The sequence below is a fragment of the Macrotis lagotis genome, chromosome 4 (genome assembly GCF_037893015.1).
Source record: "Macrotis lagotis isolate mMagLag1 chromosome 4, bilby.v1.9.chrom.fasta, whole genome shotgun sequence".
In the NCBI taxonomy this organism is placed as follows: domain Eukaryota; kingdom Metazoa; phylum Chordata; class Mammalia; order Peramelemorphia; family Peramelidae; genus Macrotis; species Macrotis lagotis.
The window spans coordinates 113,630,567-113,651,556 of record NC_133661.1 but is presented as its reverse complement, the minus strand read 5'-3'; the positions used below and the strand labels follow the sequence as shown (position 1 = coordinate 113,651,556).

Here is a 20,990-nt window from a genome sequence, read left to right as displayed (position 1 = left end):
TAGCCAAGTTTACAGAAAAGATCTTCTCCCTATATCAAGCAAATGAAGGAAGATTTCTAAATACAAATAATCTCAGTAAAGAAATTGAATGCTCCCTCCTCAGGCTCTAAGGGTAGCTTTAAAGGCATTTTGGCAAATAAATCATAAGCATAAATGAAGTTCTCAATAGCTGTCTTGTCCTTTCTCACCCAGGACATCTGTTTCTGAAAAGAAATTTCCCATCCGGAATAGTTCCCCTACACTCTGCTCCCCCATTTGAAAGCAAACTGCAGGGGAGGGATTCAGCTGATGCAGGCAACTATAAGCCTAGTTTCTTTTGTCTTTTCACCCCACAATGTCTCCTTCATTTCCTTTCTCACTCTTCTTGGGAAAATAACAGGCTTACCCTACCTTCTCTTTTCCTATAAAATTCAGCAGCAGTGTCACTTGCTAGGAGAGATACCACATCTAACCTTCTCTTAACTAGAAAGCTTTGGGAAAACAAATGTGGGCTTTAGTGCAGAATAACAAGGGGATACAGTGATAAGTAGGTGTAAGCCTCCTGCACACCTGGTCCCTACTATTTTGACTAGGCCTAGATGTAATTGGGGAAAGAGAAGAGAGAAAACCTCAGGAGACTGGCTCTGCTCATATTGTTTCTATTGCTTATGCTACCTCCTTATAGAAACAGAAGGCTAAGAAAGGTGAAGGATACAACTGGACCATCTCCTGAATCCACCCACTGAACTCTCAATCTCCCAGAAGTCTTTGGGCTTCTCTGCCTAGAAAGTATTCTTGGAGTTGTTGGCTCATTACACTAAATCAGTTGTGAAGTGACTGATAGAAAATCCACTTTGGAAACATGCTTAGGATCACTAGGACACTGCTGCCAGGGGCAAGTGGAGAGATGGAAGGAAGGGGGGGAAGGGAGTTATTTGAAGAAAAAAATAAAACCAAGCTCCAAACCAGGTTTGTTAAGGAGCTTCCTTTCTCTGTCCCTAAACACAACACAAACTTTGCCAATGACTAACAAGTCATCTGGTATGTGGACTCAGGGAACTCACAAGGGGAGACAGGAGAGAGGGGGCGAGGACAGGAATGCCACAGAATGTAATAGAAGAATAGACAGGTTTCCCACATAGTGATTCAATAGGGACTCTTCATACTAGGCACACACAGTCCAGGGGTGCAGACTCAGCACTGGAACTCTGGTAATTAAGGACCGGAAAACCTGAAGAAAATTAAAGAGGGAAGAGGAGAAGGAAGGCAAGGGGAATGACATTGCTTCTGAGGTGAAACAAAGCTAGCCATGTTCTCTGGGATTTCAGAGTCTGTTTCAGAGACAAAGTGGTGAATAAGAAGGAAGGAGGGAGAGAGCAATGCTAGCACAGACCATGAAGCAGCACAATTCTGGGCTGCCTCAAACACCAAAGGAACCAAACAGTTTTCCTCAAAAAAAAAAGGTGGAATCCTGAAAGGCTGGAGAAGCAAAGTCAAGGGCAGTGTGTTTATAGGAGCCATAAGGTCATTCAGGCAGTACCTGAGTCAATACTGACTCCACGTTGTCTTGAGACATCTAGGTGGTATGGTGGAAAAAGCACTGAGTCTTGAATCATGAGGATCTGTGTTCAAATCTGGCCTTGGGTATTTATTTGCAGTTTCTTCAACTGTATAGTGGAGTTAATAACAGCAACTATTTCATAGGGTTATTTTGAGGATCAAATGAGACAATATTTGTAAAGTGTTCAGCATATGGCCTACCACAAGTAAGAGCAATATAAATGGCTATTCCCTTCCTCCCTTCACACAGATCCAAGAACCTGTTTTTTTTGCAAGGCAAACGGGGTTAAGTGGCTTGCCCAAGGCCACACAGCTAGGTAATTATTAAGTGTCTGAGACCAGATTTGAACCCAGGTACTCCTGACTCCAGGGCCGATGCTTCATCCACTACGCCACCTAGCCACCCCCTCCAAGAACCTTCTAAGATGCTGATGGCCTCGTATATGAAGAAGCATACATTCTCTTCCTTCTTCATACTCTATCTTACAACTTCCTTCTTCATTGACTCTTAAAACTGGAATAGCAGTTCAGTAATACATATAAGTGTCTATTATAGTCAAAGTCCTAGAGATGCAAAGATGAAAGAACTTGCAGTCCATCAGTGAAGTGATAAGACTCATAGGCAAAACAGTGTTATATAAGGAAATTGTAATGGGATTCTAGAAAAAAGATTCAATACAAAATATGATAGAGGGCCTAGAAGTACCAGATCTCAAACTATACTATAAAGAAGGATCCATTAAAACTATTTAATTCTGATTGACCAATAGAACATGTTATTCACCTAAGATACAGGAGCAATCTGGCATATAGCACTGCAATATTTGATAAATTCAAGGATTCTAAGTGGAATAAAAAGACTCATTATTGGACCAAAAATGCTGGGAAAGTTGGAAAGAAGTCTGCCTGAAATTTGTTTTAGATTAGTTTTTCATGTAATATACCATACATATAACTTCCAAATAGATGGTTAATCTAGTTATAAAAGATTATCTCATTAAAAAATTAGAAAAGGGGAAAAGATGTCTTTCTCAAATATGAATAAAGAATTCTTAGGGGGCAGATGGGTGGTGCAATGGATCGAGCACTTATCCTGGTGTCAAGAGGGCCTATTATCAAATACAGACTTCAACACTAGACACTTATTAGCTGTATGACCCTGGGCAAGTCAATTAATCTCAAATGCCTTGCCAAAAAAGAAGAATTTTTGAACAAACAAGAGATACTTTTGATTACACAAAACTGTAAAGCTTTCACACAAAATATAATTAGAATTAGAGGGGAAATCATTAATTCTATGATAAAACTCATTCAATATATGGACAACTATGTGACACAGTAGAGATTGCTGGATCTGGAAGTAAGGAAGATTCATCTTCCTGAATTCAAATTTGATTTCAGACCATACTAACTGTGTGACCCTAGGTAAATCATTAAATCCTGTTTGCTTCAGTTCCTCATCTGTAAAATAATAAGCTGGAGAAAGAAATGGCAAACCACTCTAATATCTCTACCAAAAAAACTCAAATTGGGTCACAAGAAATTCAGATACAAATGAAAAACCACAACAAAAATCTAAAATACAAGTTGGTATATAAGAATGCAAGTCATTTCCCCAATTGATATTAAGGTCAAAGTATATGAAATCAGTTCCCAAAATAAGAAAGGTAAGCAAACAAAAACCATATGAAAAAGTTCCAAATCAGTAAGAAAAATATAAATCAAAACTGTTCTGAAGTTCAACCTCATACCTCTCATAGATTGGCAAAAGAAGATAAAAAAACAAGGGGCTGTGCAAAGACAGGCTCACAAGTGCATTGCTTATAAAATAATCCCATCAATCTGGAAAACAATTTTGTGCTATATTTAAAAAGTCACTAAATTATACATATCCTAAAATTCAGACATGTCATTATAAGTCTTGTAAGAACCTGAAAGAGATCAAAGAAAGGGAAAGGACTTATATGTACAAAAGTGCCTTTTGCTGTAATGACCTAGAGAATAAGACAATAGCTGAATAAATCATGTTATATGAATGTAAAGGAATATTATTGTCCCATAAGAAATGACAAGAGGAACGGATTTCAGAGAAACCTGAAAGGATATGTAAGAACTGATGAAGAATGAAGTTAGCAGAACCAGGAGAATAATTTATATGATAACTACAACATGGTAAAGGGAAAAAAACTCTGAAAGACTTAAAAACTTTGAAATATGTAATAACCAATGAAGACTTCAAAAGATTGATAATAAATTATGTTTCCTAACTCAACCAATATTTGGAACAAGTGGGGGGGGGTAAGAGATATTTGTAGAGAATTAGGAGGAATTTGGAGATTTTCAGTGCCACTTAAAAAGGGAGTAGAAGGAATTAAGTTAATTGATAAAACGTGAAAGAATAAAACATGAAAGTAGAAGAAAATTCAGAAGGTGGCACTAATAAGCAGGACAGAGTTGAGACTACCATATTAAATTTGAAGTATTTATAGTTTTAAAAACTCACCTACAAGATGAGAGTTTCATGTGCTGTTTTCTGATTCTATTCTGTAGATTTTTGTTGATATTTTTAAGTATAAAATAATTTTTAAAATTAAAAAAAATTAGAAAAGAAAGAACAATTCCCATTGAAAGAATGAAAACAGCTTCATGAAGGCAGTAGAATCTGAATTAGGTCTTCAAGGATTTTAATAGGAAGAGATATGGAGGAAGTAGGTTCTAGATATAGGAATAGCCATATCATTCATATTAATGAATGTATTTTTATATTTTATTTTTATTTTTCTAAATACATGTCATGAAAAGCTTTCAACATTCATCCACCTGCATGTTCATAAGTTATACGTTTTTCCACTACCCTCCCTTTCCAACACCCCCCCCAGCAGCAGTCTGATAAAAGTTGTACATGTAAACCCATGTTCAACATGTCCACATATTAGTCATTTTGTATATAAGGAACTGAGGGGGAGGGCAGCAAGGTGGCGCAGTAGATAGAACACTGGCTCCGAAGTCAAGAGGATATGAGTTCAAACCCAACCTGAGACACTTAATAATTACCTAGCTGTATAAACTTGGTTAAGTCACTTAACCCCATTGCCTTGTTTACAAATTTTTTTTTAAAAAGGAATTAGGACCAAGGAGAAAAAAGAAAACCATGGGATAAGAAGGAAAAACATAAGAGAAGGTTTTAAAAAAGCAAACATAGCATCCCTTCAGGTTCTGTGGAAATGAATGCATTCAGGATGACTTACTCTTCATTAATTCCTCAATCTCTAGTCCTGACAGAGAATTAGGGTGGAAGTCCAAAGTAGCTGGATCTTTAAAAGAATAAAACTAAAAAAATTTTACTGTGACTTTAGATCAAAGAATAGACAGTTCAATTCCATGTTAGGAATTCCAATTTAAAGTTGCCTTTTGTTCTCTATTTTCTTAGCAAAGATTGTTTTCATCTGGCCACTTTATTGGAGTTTTCTAACTCCAATCTTGGTTATCTCTTGCCTGGAGCTACAAATCTATCCATGGGAAGATGAGTGATGAAATATACTTTAATAACACAGCTTACTGACAAACCATAGGGAATGAAGACCAGAATGCAAGAAATCTCTAAGAATCCATGCTACGATGCTATAATTTAAGATGTTAGTTTCAGAGCAAGTTCTAGACAGTTTTTTAATATCTCTGGATAACTATATTTTCCATTACACTATGCTGAAGGTAAAGTGGACTTGTGAAAAGAATATTGGAGTAGGAGTCTGAAAAGCTGGATTTGAATATCAAATCAATGGCTTACTGGTTGTACATCTTTTAACAAATCACCTAAGTCTGCTTATCTACAAAATGGAGATATTAATATTTGAGCAAAAGCAGCAGCAGCAATGATAGTAGTAGTAGCAGTAGAAGCAGTAGTAGTAACCACTGAAGTAGTACCAGGATCAGGAGCAGGAGCAGTGGTAGTAGAAGTAGTAGCAGTAGCAGCAATAGTAGCAGTAGTAGTAGCAGTGGCAGCAGTAAAACCAATAGTAGTAGCAGCAGCAGTAGTAGCCGCAGCAGCAGTTGTTAGTAGCAATAGTAACAACTAGCATTTATATAGTACTAAGGATTTCATATTATTTCATAAACATTAACTCATCTTACCTTCACATCAACCTGGGTGATAGGAGTTATTATTAGTTCCATTTGTCACATAAGAAAGCAGTCAACATAAATGCCTAGGGTCACATAGCTAGAAAGTATTTGAGGTTGAATTCAAATTCAGTGCTTCTTAATTCAAAGTCCAGAAATGAATCACCACTTTCTGCTTTTGTATATTGCAAAGAAATAATATCACATGACTATGCACAAAACAGTATTACATGACTATGTACAAAATGCAGGCAATACAAAGTTTTAACAAAACAGCCCTTGATCTCATTGTGTGTGTATGTGTGTGTATATATATATATATATATATATATATATATATAGAGAGAGAGAGAGAGAGAGAGAGAGAGAGAGAGAGACAACATACAAATCTAGATGCTAGAGTAAAAAATATTACATAGCAAATATATTGGAAAGTTACAAAAAAAAAGTGTAAAATGAAATCGGTAGGGGTAGGGGTAGGTGGGTAGGGAGGGAATTACTGGTGAGTGGAAGGAGATAAGGTTCAGGGATAGCCACTACACAACGTAATATCTGGTTTTAAACTTTAAAGCACAGGTAGGAATCTAATGGTCAAGAGGGAGAGAGTATCAAAAGGGTGGGGAATTTCAAATGAAGATAAAGCAATCTAAAGTCATATGATAAAATGTTCTAAATCACTATTACTTAAAGAAATGCTGATTAAAACAACTCTGAGTAACACCTCACACCTATCAGACAGGCCAATGTAACAGAAAAGGAAAATGACCGGTATAGGAGAGGATATGGGAAAACTGGGACACTAATACACTGCTGGTGGAGTTGTGAACTGAACCAACTATGCTCAAAGGGAAATAAAACTGTGCATATTCTTTGATCCAGCAATAACAATACTAGGTCACTAAAGGGAAAAGGTCACTAAAAAGGGAAATGATCAACATGTGCAAGAACATTCAAAGCAGCTCTTTTCATGGTGGCAAAGAATTGGAAATTGAGGAGATGCCTATCAATTGGGGAAATGGCTGAACAAATTGTGATATATAATGGGATGGAATTATTCTGTAAGAAATCATGAATATATGATCTTCAGAAAAGTCTGGAAAGACTTGCAGGAATTGATGCTGAATGAAGTGATCAGAACCAGGAGAGTCTTGTACACATGATGTGTTGACCAACTAGGATAGACTTAGGCTCCTTTCAGAAATATAATGATTAATGACAATTCCAAAAGACTATATATATGGAAAAACCCATCCATAGTCAGAGAAAGAACTATGGAGTCTCAATGCAGATTGAAGCATACTATTTTCACTTTTTAAAATTTTTTTATTTCTTCTTTCTCATGGTTTTCCCCTTTTGTTCTGATTATTCTTCTTTCACAACATGACTAACATGGAAATAGGTCTAACATGGTTGTGCATGTAAAATCTGTATCACATTGTTTGTTTTCATGGGGAAAGAGAAAGGAATGGAGGGAGGAAGAACATTTTACAAAAATGAATGCTGAAATTTCATGTAATTGGAAAAAATACTATTAAGATTTCTTTGAAGTATGGAGAACAGCATGAACAAAGATACAGAGATGTTAGAACACTTACCATATTCGGTGGACAGAGATGAAGTCCACTTTGGTTGGGGCTTAGAATGAATGAATTAAAGCTATGAATATAAAGTTAAAAAGGTAGGCTTGCATCAAAACAGCCAAAATTAGAAGGGAAGCACGAAACTAGAGGCAAAATTTACTACAAAGAGCTCAAAGTAAAAGGAAAAGGATCTGTTTTAACAAAAGTATTTTTGACAGCTCTTTTAACAAAAGTATTTTTGGCATCTCTTTTGAAAAATACTAGGCATTGAGGGGGAAGCCCATGAATTGAGGAATGGCTGAACAAGTTGATGGTATATAATTGTGATGGAAAACTATTATTCTGTAATAAATAAGGGAGATGGTTTCAGAAAAACATGGAAAAACCTACATAAATCGATGCAAAGTGAAATAAGCAGAACCAGACCTTGTATACAGTAAGAAATATTTTAATGATGGTCAACTGAGAACTTAACTATTCTGATCAATACAAGGATTCAAGTCAATTCCAGAAGATTCACAATGAAAAATGCTATCTCCCTCCACAGAAATAACTTATAAACTCTGAAAATTGAAGAATGAACTTTATACTTTTTTTTCCTGTTTTTGCAATATGGCTAATATGGAATATGTTTAAATTTTTCATATGTATAATTATATTACATTATTATATCACTTGCTTTCTCAATGAGTGGGGGAGGGTAGAGAGGAAGATAAGAATTTAGAATTCATTATCTTAAAAGTTAATGCTACCTGAGCTATTTTTTTTTTAGGTTTTTGTAAGGCAAATGGGGTTAAGTGGCTTGCCCAAGGCCACACAGCTAGGTAATTATTAAGTGTCTGCGACCGGATTTGAACCCAGGTATTCCTGACTCCAGGGCTGGTGCTTTATCCGCTGGGCCACCTAGCTACCCCTACCTGAGCTATTTCTGATGAGAGTGAAGGTTCCTTCATTCCCCCTCAACTTCCCTCCTTCCCCATCATTACAGAAATGGCTCAGAGAGGAAACAGCATACACACTCAATAGGGCACAGACAACTAGAGTAAAAAGGAGAGAAGGGGGACGGGGGAAGGTGGGGATGTGGGTGATAGAGGAAAGGATAGATCATAGGAGAGAATAGTAAGATATAACACATTTTCTTTTTTACTTTTTGCAAGGTACTGGGATTAGGTGGCCTGTCTGGGACCATGGGGTTAGGTGGTTGCTGGGTCTCTGGGGTGGTATGTGGGCTTGAGGCCTCTTGGCCCCAGGGCTGGTGCTCTGTCCACTCCACCACTCAGCTACTCTATAACACATTTTAGAAGAGGGACAGAGTGAAAGGAGAGAGAAAATATAATATATGGTAGTGGGGAGGAATAGATGAATGGAATTGAAATCAGCAACAGCAACTGTGGAAAAATATGGAAGTAACTTCTGTGATGGGCTTTTTTTTTTTTTAGGTTTTTGCAAGGCAAATGGGGTTAAGTGGCTTGCCCAAGGCCACACAGCTAGGTAATTATTAAGTGTCTGAGACAGGATTTGAACCCAGGTACTCCTGACTCCAGGGCTGGTGCTTTATCCACTGCGCCACCTAGCTGCCCCTGTGACGGACTTATGATAAAGAATGTGATCCACCCAAGACAGAGCTGATGGTATCAGAACACAGACTGAAACATATTTTTTTCTCTTTCTTTTACTTTATTTCTCATGAGGTCCTATATTTTTATGGGGAAGGGGGTATTATGTTTACTCTTAAACAAGAATATTTCAGTAATTTATAAATAAATTCATATTAGCCAAAAAAAAAAAAAACAGGAGAGATGGGAATTCAGGGAAGCATGGAAGGATTTGCATGAACTGATACTGAGCAAGATGAGCAGAAGCAGAAAAACGTTGTACACCCTAACAGCAACAGGAAGGTGATCATCCTCTTGATGGACAAAGTTTGAACAAAGACCAAAGACTATTACCCTTCAATTTTGAAAAAAAAAAATTATCTTACTATGTAATTTTGCTATCTCTTAAACTTTATTTTTCTTCCTTAAGGATATGATTTCACTGTTATCAAATTCAACTTAGATCAATGCATACCATGGAAACAATGTAAAGACTGAATGACTGCCTTCTGTGGGGGGTGGGGGGAGGGAAGAAAGAATAGGGATAAATTTGTAAAACTCAAAATAAATAAAATCTTTCATAGAAGAAAGTTAATGCTAAAAATAAATAAGTGGATAAATAGATAAATATATGACTGTGGATAAATAAAAAAAGAAAAGTTCTGTTTTAGACCTCTAATAAACTTAACTTCACTACTGTAATGATAAATAGGAAATCTTACTCCAAAGACCAACAAGTGAAACTGAATCATACTAATCTGCATACCCTCACCATATATAGATGAAACCAAAAGACAGAAGGAAATTGTAGGCTAATGGTAGAAGAGTTCAGGTTCTCCTTGCAATGGCAAATAAAGAAATTGATTTGATTGGTTTGGGCATTTATCCAAAGGCAACAAGAAACATTCAATCACCTCATATTGCAGAGATTATGATAAAGTATTTGCAACAATTACCCCAAAAAAACCCAAATGTAAAAATAATAACAGATTAAGCACTAATAGCTGTTGTAGATGTCAAAAAAGCAGAGAAATTATTTAAAATCCACCATGATTCTGCAAAACTCTCCAGATTAATTTAGCAGATATACTCATATTTGGTGATTTCAATGCAACTGTGGGAATAGGTAGTGGTGAAAAATATATTAGAAATTATGGAACAAGAACAAAAAAATGGGGGAAACCAAAGACAGATTAAATAAAATTTAGTCCCTCATCCCTCCTGTGTGGAAAATTTCTGGTGAAGTCTTCTCAGGGTTAAAGAAGTATTTATCTCAAGAAAAACATTACATTCCAAGAGACCCAGGACATCCTGCTTTTGCATAAGACTGTTTTGCTAACTGAGGCACATCATCATGACCATGAAAATCTTTTTTATTACTATTTCTATCCTGAGTCAAATGAGGTCACTAGGACCCAGTCATCCCACCATCTAGTGAAAGACATATTTTGAAAATACTACCTTTCTTTCTTTGTGTCTGTTGTTAGGATAGATTTCCATGAATAGATTGCACCCCTCCCCAAATCCCAGTCAATGGGCTGAAGGGGAAGGGGATTAGGGAGAAAGGGTGAGGGGAGAATTTCAATTAGAAATTATATAAACCAAATTTGTTGTGATTCCAATGGGGCTCTCTGTCTATGAGTGTGCCTTCGCTAGAGAGAGTAAATAAACAACTTTCTTTTGCTCAGGCCCAGTCTCTGAAAATTTTCTTTAGTGTATTTTTATCCCACACACTCTGTTTCATGAATACTTTCTTTAAGTGTTCGTTCAGAATGTGAGAATATAGTGAACAACGAAAAATATCACAAAAAAAGGAAGCATTTTAACTGCCAGGGAATGACTTGTTACTGATGTGTAAGTTACTTCTGGATTAGCCAATTGTGAAATCAGACCCAGTTGTTAAAAATCAAAATTAATATGAAACTAGAAGAAATAATAAAAATGAGGAGAAAAGATATGATATGCAATTTAGATAAGTTCAACTTGAACTACAAAAGAAGTTAGTGTGGGGCAGCAAGGTGGCGCAGTGGACAGACCACTGCACCGGACCTGGAGTCAGGAGAACCTGAGTTCAAATACGACCTCAGACACTTAATAATTACCTAGCTGTGTGGCCTCAGGCAAGCCACTTAACCCCATTGCCTTGCAAAAACTTAAAAAAAAAAAAAAAGAAGTTAGTGATGATAAAAGATGAGAAATGGATGTAGGATATGTGGCTTACAATTATTTTATATAAAAACTTAAACAATATAAATCAACTTTCATAATATAATCATCAAAAAAGTCTAAAATTTATGTACAAATATGTGACTTGTCAAATGGAAAGATATGACAGTCAATAGCAAGACTGATGTAGAATTAGAAAGTTGCTAAAAGATTATATAATACAATAGAGAAAAGTAGTAAAAATCATTTGAAAAGAAGTCTGGTAAGAGATTCTAAGTAAGCAAATTCATTTTTATAAAACTATTCTTCAAGTAATAGTGAAGTCACAACATTTGAATTCTAATATCACAGCTCCTTATATGTGCTTATAAAGGATGTGGTCATTTTAAAAAATAAAGAGGAAAAAGCAGGTAGACTAGGGTAAGTGTATAAAGAGAAGATCTGTGCTAGAGATAATGTAATTTAAAGTGTACTTAGAATTGGTTCTCATAGTAAAGGAAGGAGGGGTGGATACCTAAGGCAGGGGAAAAAAAATCTCAAACTTTATTTTTTTAAAAAAGGTGATAGAGAAAACACCAATAACTACCAACTCATATGATTATATTCTCAGCTTTATAAAAGTTTAAGGGCATAGGTGGCACAGTGGGTTAAAGCACCAGTCCTAAAGTCAGGAGGACCAGAGTTCAAATGTGACCTCAGACACTTAATAATTGCCTAGCTGTGTGACCTTAAGCAAGTTACTTAATACCATTGCCTTAATTTTAAAAAAATAAAATAAAATTTTAAGACAATAATCTACACATTCACAGAGGGAAACCTCAATGAAAATAATAGAAAAATACAGGTACTTTCACAAGTGATATTCAATAGTAGATATCTTTTTAAAACTATATAATAATATCAAAGAGAAGTAAAGTCTCTTAAAGTGGCAGGATTCATTTCAATATTTAAAAAATATTTTAAGCTTTTTTAGTATGATTCATTTCCCAATATATCTTTGCTCTGTTCTTCCACTCAAACAAGCCTTCTTTTGCAATAAAGATTTAATAAGAAAAGCAGTTAGTTAACGATCACACTAACTGTACTTGACAATATACACAATATCCCATGACCATATTCTTCTATTTCTTTCAGGAAGGAAAAGGTATATTTTACTCAATTCTTCTCAGGGTCCAAGTCTGGTCATAACAATTACATAACTTTTAGCCTTCTTTTATTATTCATACTATTTATACTGTTGACATTTTATTACTGTTTTCCTGCTTCTGCTTACTTTGCACAGCATCAGTTTAATATTCCATCATATTCATCTTTCATAATACATTTAGCCATTTCCTAATCAAAGGATATGTACTTTGTTTCTAATTCTTTGCTACCACAAAAGTAATTTATATTTTGGTTTATATAGAACTTTTCTTTCTGTCTTTAATCTCCTCTTTCATGTAGCTGTCTAGATTTCTACTCCCAAACTGTGAAATTTCTGGGTCAAAAGTGTAAATATTTTAGCTACTTTTTTTGAGCATAATTCCAAACTGCTTTCCAGAACAGATGACTGAATCAGTTCACAACTCCTAAAACTATATTGGCATGCTCCTACTTTTACAAACCAACATTATTTTCATCTTTTGTTAGCTTTGCCAATTTGCTGAATATGAGGAGAAACATGAGTTATTCTGATTTTCTATAACAGCAGAAATAATCATACATAACTCAATGAAAAGACATGAATAATATGAAATTCTACTATATTTTGATTATAGAAAAATAATTTTGTTAAAGCAAAATGCCTACTTAAATCTCTACACTAACAAAGGGTCATCTTTTCATATGTAAAAATTATAAAAGATTACCTGATTTTAAAGAATTAACATTACTCAATAACTTTTTAACCATTCATATTAAGCAAAGCATAAAATAGTATGTTTGTTAATGGTGTATGCCACTTTATGAAGAATTGCAATATAAAATCTAAGTCTAAGACAGATCATCTAGAGATGGTGAGGTTCTCCAAATGCTACTTGTGGATGACATTATGCCGCTTATATCAAACCTTGAAACAACATGATCACTTTAGAATATGACCTAATTATCTATGTTAGAAAATCAAAAGAATGAAGAATGCTTATTTCTCAGACTGATATATAGGCCACTGAATAGACAATTTTGTCCATCAGTATATATCTCAGACAGAGAGAGAAAATGGATAAATTAGGTCTGGATTTGAACAGGAGAAATAAGCCAGATTGCCTTTGGGAAATTCACAGGACTTTTAATAGCCCCAAGGTTCTCCTTGAAATAAATGCCCATCTTTGTAAAGCTGGTATTTTTCTGATATGCTAATATGGCTCTGAGACATAAAAGCCTCTAGTATCTGACAAACTGAAATTGAGAATTACAAAAACAAAAGTAATGGAAAAGTGGTGAAAGCAGCCTGTAAGACAACACCAAAATAGAACTTATAAAAGAAGCACAATGTAAAAGATTCCACCAAAGAAACATAAAAGCAAAAAAGAAAATTTGCTAGTCATAGGAGGAGTACAAGGAATGTTCCGAGAGGAGAAATTAAATGAGTTACAGGAAGACATAGATAGCAAAACTCTTAATAGTGGGAAACCTTAACCTTCCTTTCTCAGAATTAGAAAAATTTAACTCCAAAATAAACAAGAAGGAATTTAAAGAAGTGAATAGAATTTTAGAAAACTTAGATATGATACACATCTGGAGAAAACTGAATGGGAACAGAAAAGAATATATTTTTTGCTCGGTATTACTTGGTACGTAAACAAAAATTGTTCATGTATTAGGGCATAAAAACTTCACAATCAAATGCAAAATGCAGAAATATTAAATGCATTCTTTTCAGATAATGAAGCAATAAAAATTACATGTAATAAAGGACCATGAAAGGACAGATTAAAAAATTAAGTGGAACTAAATAACCAAATTTCGAAGAATGAGTGGATCAAACAAGAAATCAAAGAATTAATAATTCTATCCTAGATAATGTCATGAGACAATATACCAAAACTTGTAAGATACATTAAAAGAAAGTAGTTATTACGGGAAATTTTATATCTCTAAATGCTCTAAAATAGGAGGTGGCTAGGTGGCATAGTAGATAAAGCACCTGCTTTATCTATAAGCATATTAAAAATACATATCCTCTCTGCTTCTGGCTTTCCTATTAACATTGAGAATATTGACTTAACCTTATTGTCACAATTCTTCCCATACCATCAAATCCACAAGGGTATTTAATGTTTTCTATTTGATGTTCATTATATAGAAGCAGTAGAAAAATAGCCAAGGATTAATGACTAAAATTTTGGGAAAAAAAAAAAGGTAGACTTTACTTCTATACTCATAATTTCCCTTTTTTTTTTTAAAAAAAGCAGTATAACCTGAAATTTTGATGTGGGAAATAATTTTAATATAAATTTCCAACATTATATCTAATTCTTCTAAATATGAGAAGATAAAAAAACAAAACCTATAAATCAAGGTAGAATAGGGCACAAGCAGCACAGCAAACTTCAACTCTAAAGAGGGTTTTCTATGCTACTTGTTAATACTATTAAAAGATTTTCTTTTTCAAAATATGGATAATATTGCTTTTCTTTAATGCTTAACCCTTTTTTCATTCAGTAACTTTTTTTTTGCTTTTTTTATTAAAGATTTTATTTGAGTTTTACAATTTTTCTCCCAATCTTACTTCCCTCCCCCACAGAAAGCAATCAGTCAGTCTTTGTTTCCCTGTTGTACATTGATCGAAATTGAGTGTGATGAGAGAGAAATCACATCCTTAAGGAAGAAACAAAAAGTATAAGAGATAACAAGATCAGACAATAAGATATCTATTTTTTTCTATAGTAAAGGGAATAGTCCTTGAACTTTGTTCAAACTCCACGCCTCTTTCTCTGGATACAGATGGTATTCTCCACTGCAGACAGACCAAAATTGTCCCTGGTTGTTGCACTGATGTTAGGGTGTACAGTGTTTTTCTGGTTCTGCTCATCTCACTCAGCATCAGTTCATGCAAATCATTCCAGGCTTCCTTGAATTTCCGTCACTCCTGGTTTCTAACAGAACAATAGTGTTCCATGACATACATATACCACAGTTTGCTAAGCCATTCCCCAATTGAAGGACATTTACTGGATTTCTAATTCTTTGTCACAACAAACAGGGCTGCTATGACTATTTTTGTACAAGTGATGTTTTTACCCTTTTTCATCTCTTCAGGATATAGACCCAGTAGTAGTATTGCTGGATCAAAGGGTATGCTCATTTGTGTTGCCCTTTGGGTATAGTTCCACATTTCTCTCCAGAAAAGTTGGATGAGTTCACAGCTCCACCAACAGTGTAATAGTGTCCCAGATTTCCCACAACCCTTCCAACAATGATCATTATTCTTTCTAATCATATTGGCCAATCTGAGAGGTGTGAGGTGGTACCTCAGAGAAGCTTTAATTTGCATTTCTCTAATAAGTAATGATTTAGAGTAATTTTTCATATATCTATGGACTGCTTTGATCTTATCTGTAAATTGCCTTTGCATATCCTTTGACCATTTGTCAATTGGGGAAACGGCTTTTTTTTTAAAAAAAATATGACTCAGCTCTCTGTATATTTTAGAAATGAGTCCTTTGTCAGAATCATTAGTTGTAAAGATTGTTTTCCAATTTACTACATTTCTTTTGATCTTGGTTACAGTGGTTTTATCTGTGCAAAAGCTTTTTAATTTAATATAATCAAAATCATCTAGTTTGTTTTTGGTGATGTTCTCCATCTCTTCCTTAGTCATAAACTGCTCCCCTTTCCATAGATCTGACAAGTAAACTAGTCCTTGATCTTCTAATTTGCTTATAGTATTGTTTTTTATGTTTAAACCCTGTAACCATTTGGATTTTATCTTGGTAAAGGGTGTGTGAGGCATTGGCCTAATCTAAGTTTCTTCCATACTAACTTCCAATTTTCCCAGCAGTTTTTATCAAAGAGAGAGTTTTTATCCCAATAGTTAGACTCTTTGGGTTTATGAAACAGCAGATTACTATAATCATTTCATGCTGTTGCTCCTAGTCTATTCCACTAGTCTGCCACTCTATATCTTAGCCAGTACAAAACAGTTTTGATGACTGATGCTTTATAATATAATTTTAGATCAGGTAGGGCTAAGCCCCCTTCTTTTGCACTTTTTACATTAAATTCCTGGAAATTCTTGACTTTTATTTCTCAATATGAATTTACTTATAATTTTTTCTAACTCATTAAAGTAATTTTTTGGAATTTTGATTGGTAGGGCACTAAACAGGTAGTTTAGTTTTGGTAGAATTGTCATTTTTATCATATTAGCTCTAGCTATCCATGAGTAGTTGATATTTGCCCAGTTATTTAAATCTGATTTAATTTGTGTGAGAAGTGTTTTATAATTGTTTTCAAGAAGTTTCTGAGTCTGTCTTGGCAAAAAGACTCCCAGGTATTTTATTTTGTCTGAGGTTACTTTGAAAGGGATTTCTCTTTCTAGCTCTTCCTGCTGTATCTTGCTAGATATATATATATATATATATATATATATATATATATATATATATATATATAAAAGTTAAGCATTTATGAGGGTTTATTTTATAACCTGCAACTTTGCTAAAATTGCTAACTGTTTCCAGTAGTTTTTTGGATGATTTTTTGGGATTCTCTAGGTAGACCATCATGTCATCTGCAAAGAGAGTTTTGTCTCTTCCTTCCCAATTCTAATTCCTTCAATTTCTTTTTCTTCTCTAGTTGCTGAAGCTAACATTTCTAATACAATATTGAATAGTAGTGGTGATAATGGGCATCCTTGTTTCACCCCGATCTTACTGGGAATGCCTCTAGCCATTCCCCATTAAATATAATGTTTGTTGATGGTTTCAGATAGATACTGCTACTTATTCTAATAAACAGTCCATTTATTCCTACACTCTCTAGTGTTTTTAGTAGGAATGGATGCTGTATTTTGTCAAAAGTTTTTTCAGCATCTATTGTTATGATCATATAATTTCTGATAGATTTGTTGTTGATATAATTTAGTATACTAACAGTTTTCCTAATACTGAACCAACCCTGCATTCCTAGGATAAATCCTACTTGATCATAATGTATTATCCTAGTGATAACTTGTTGTAATCGTTTTGCTAAGATTTTATTATAAGATTTTTGCATCTATATTCATTAGGGAGATAGGCCTATAATTTTGTTTAACTCTTCCTGGTTTAGGTATCAGCACTACATTGGTTTTATAGAAAGAGTTAGGCAGAGTTCCATCTTTCCCTATTTTTCCAAAGAGTTTATATAGAATTGGAATCAATTGTTCCTTAAATGTTTTCTACCAAACATTTAAAGCGCAATTAATTCTAATTCTAATTAAACCATTTGAAAAAATAGGTGTTTTGCCAAATACTTTTTATGACACCAATATGGTGCTTATACCTAAACCAAGAAGTGTCAAACCAGAGAAACAAAATTATGGGCCAATTTTACTAATGAATATTGATATAAAAATTAAAAAAAATAAATATTATCAAGTTATCACTAAGATAATATAGACTATGATCTGATAGGATTTATATTGGTTGGTTAAATACTATGAAAACTATCAGCACAATTGGCCATATCAATAACAGATCTAACAGAAACTATATGACTGTCTCAATAGATGCTAAAAAGGCTTTTGACAAAATACAGTTTCCATTCCCACAAGGGAGCATAGGAATAAATGGAGTTTTCCTTAAAAATGATAAGCAGTAAATCACCAGTAAAAATTATTTGTAATGGGGAGAAGTTAGAAATATTCCCCAAATCAGGGACAAAACAAGGATGCCCATCATCACCACTATTATTCAGTACTGTATTAGAAATGTTAATTTTAGCAATAAAAGAAAAAGAAATTAAAGGAAATTAGAACAGGCAATGAAGAAACAAATCTCTTATTCTTTGAATATTACATGATAGTATACTTAGAAAATCCTAGAAAATCAACTAAAAAACTACCTGAAACAATAACTTTAGTAAAGTTGAATATAAAATAAATGCACATAAATCATCAGTATTTCTATATATTACCAACAAAGCATAACAGCAAGAGATAGAAAGAAAAATTCCATTTACAGTAACTGTAGACAACATAAAATACTTAGGAGTCTACCTGCCAAGATAAACCCAGAAACTACACTTTTCACAAAAATAATATCATATCTATATAATAGGGAAAATGTTAATTGCTCATGAGTAGGCCGAGCTAATATAATTAAAATAACAATTCTACTAAATTAAATTACTTATACAATGCCATACCAATCAAATCACCAAAAAGTTATTTTATAAAGCTAGAAAAACAGTAACAAAATTTATTTGCAGGGAATTAATGAAAAAAATGCAAAGCAAAGTAGTCCAACCATACCAGATCTAAAAGTAAAATATAGAACAACAATCATCAAAACTGTTTAGTACTGACTAAGAAAGAGTGGAATACATTAAGTACAAAGAAACAATGACAATGATAAATCTATTATTTGTAAACCCAAAGACTCCAACTTCTGAGTTAAGAATTTGCTATCTGACAAAAAGAACAGGAAAACAGAAAATAGTATGGCAGAAACTAGATATGAACAACATCTCACAGCTCATACCAAGATAAGGTTAAAATGGGGACAGGCTTTAGATATAAATTCAATTAGGAGAACAAGGAACAGTTTATCAGCCAGATCTCTAAAAAGGGAGCTTTTATGACCAAACAAGAGATAAAGAACATCATGAAATGCAAACTGGATGATACTGATTACTTTAAATTAAAAGTTTCGCACAAATAAAAATCAATGGAACCATGATTAAAAAGAATACATTAAGTTGGGAAATAATTTTTATAGCAAGTGTTTCTGATAAAGGACCCATTTCTAAAATATATAGAGAACCTAGTCAAATTTATTTGATAAATGGCCAAAATATATGAATAGGTAGTTTTTCAGATGAAGAAATTAAAGCTATTTATAGTCATATAAAAATGCTCTCGACTCTTGTCCTTCTTTATGGAAGAAGATCAAAATGACATCACAATGTTTGAGACAAATTACAGTGTGTCCTACTGTGGCTGATCAGACCAATACAAGCTCAGGAATGCTCTACCACAGGTCGGGCAGCAATAGTCTATGTGAACACCTGGGGTGGGTACTCTAAATTTATGGATGTCACATTTCCTTTTGAGCTACTTCAATTCTCCCTTCCTCATAGAGTGCAGCACTCTCACTGATGAGGGCACACCCTGCTGGGCGGTCCTGTGCCAGTGTCTCCCATGCTGAACAATTAATTCTAAAGTATTTCAATGAGACCTTCAGGGTATCTGGGTATCACTTCTTCTGACCCCCTTGTGAGCGCATGCCCTGTGTGAGTTCTCCATAAAATAGCTTTTTTTGGCAAGTGTATGTCTGGCATTCTAACATCGAGTCCAGCCCATCGTAGTTGTACTCTTTGTAGTAATGTTGGAATGTTTGGCATTTAAGCTCAAGAAAGGACCTTAGAGTTTGTTATCTTCTGCCAGGTGATCTTCAGAATCTTCCTAAGACAGTTTCCTGACATGGCAGGCACTGGTTAACTGTCCAGGTTTCACAGGCATATAGCAATGAGGTCAGCACAACAGCTCTGTAGACCTTTAGTTTGGTAGTCTAATTCTTCTCTCCCACACTTTCTTTTGGAACCTCCCAAATACTGAGCCAATTCTGGCAATGCAAGTGTCAAACTCCTTGGAAAGGACACTGCCAAAGTAAGTGAACTTGTCCACAGTACTCAAAACTTCTCCAATTGCTGTAATCAATGGTTTCACAAAATGGATAGCATGATGCTGGTTCAAGGAGCACCTGTGTTTTCTTGGTGTTAATTTTTAAACCAAAATTAGCACAAGTAGCAGAGAACTGATCCATACTTTGTTGCATCTCAACTTCAGAGACTGCATAGAGTGCAAAATCATCGGCAAACAGAAGATCATGAACCAACACTCCCTCCACTCTGGTCTTGGCTTGTAGCCTTTTCAAGTTGAAGAATTTGCCATCAGTGCAGCAGCTGACATTGAGACCATGTTTATCCTCAGTGAAGGCATTTGATAACATGGCTGAAAATATGCTAAAAAATATGGGAGCAAGGACACATTTTTGATTTCCTTCAATGGGGACTGGGAAACCTTGAGAAAACTGTCCATAATCCAAAATCCAGGCATGCATGCTGTCATGGAACTGATGTACAACACTGATGAAGTTCTCCAGGCAACCCGCATTTTGATATAATTTTCCATAAACTCTCAAGACTGATGGTGTCAAAGGCCTTGGTCAGATCTACAACTGTTGTATACAGACCTCTGTTCTGTTTCTGGCATTTTTTCTGAGTTAATTGTTCCTTAACCCTTTCTGAAACCATATTGACTCTCAGGAAGATGACCACCTTCCAGGTGAAGGATCAGCCTATTGAAAAGGACTCTGGCAAGAATTTTATCAGCAATGACTAAAAGAGAAATAAATACCCCTGTAATTGTCACAGGACAAGCTATTCCCTTTACCTTCATAGAGATGGACGATGGAGGCATCCTTGGGGGATAACCTTTTCATGCCACATAACCTGCAAAATTTTGGTCAACTTTTAGATGAACAACGCAATGATCTCAACTGGAATAATAGAATCAGCACCAGATGCCTTGCCACTTGAAAGGAGCCTAATGACATTCAAAACCTCTTTTTCAGTTGGAACTTCAGAGGGACAGATTGACTTCAACTTGAGGTAAATGGTCAATGGCATCTGCATTGATTGATGATGGCCTGTTAAGAACACTATGGAAGTGTTCAGTTCATCTCTCTAGGATCATGTCCCTATGGTTAATCAATATGGATCCATCAGGTTTGTTACTGTCTGCATAAAATTGAATTTAATCTGCCTTCTTACTGAGCCAAGAATCCTGCATCTCTCCAAGCTT

General features: G+C 34.7%; 1 protein-coding gene across 4 annotated transcripts in view; it reads right to left on the bottom strand.

Moving 5' to 3' along the window:
* Positions 1–20,990, bottom strand: part of ARMH3 (armadillo like helical domain containing 3) — a 269,046-nt gene that overhangs the window by 137,765 nt on the left and 110,291 nt on the right. The window lies entirely within an intron of this gene.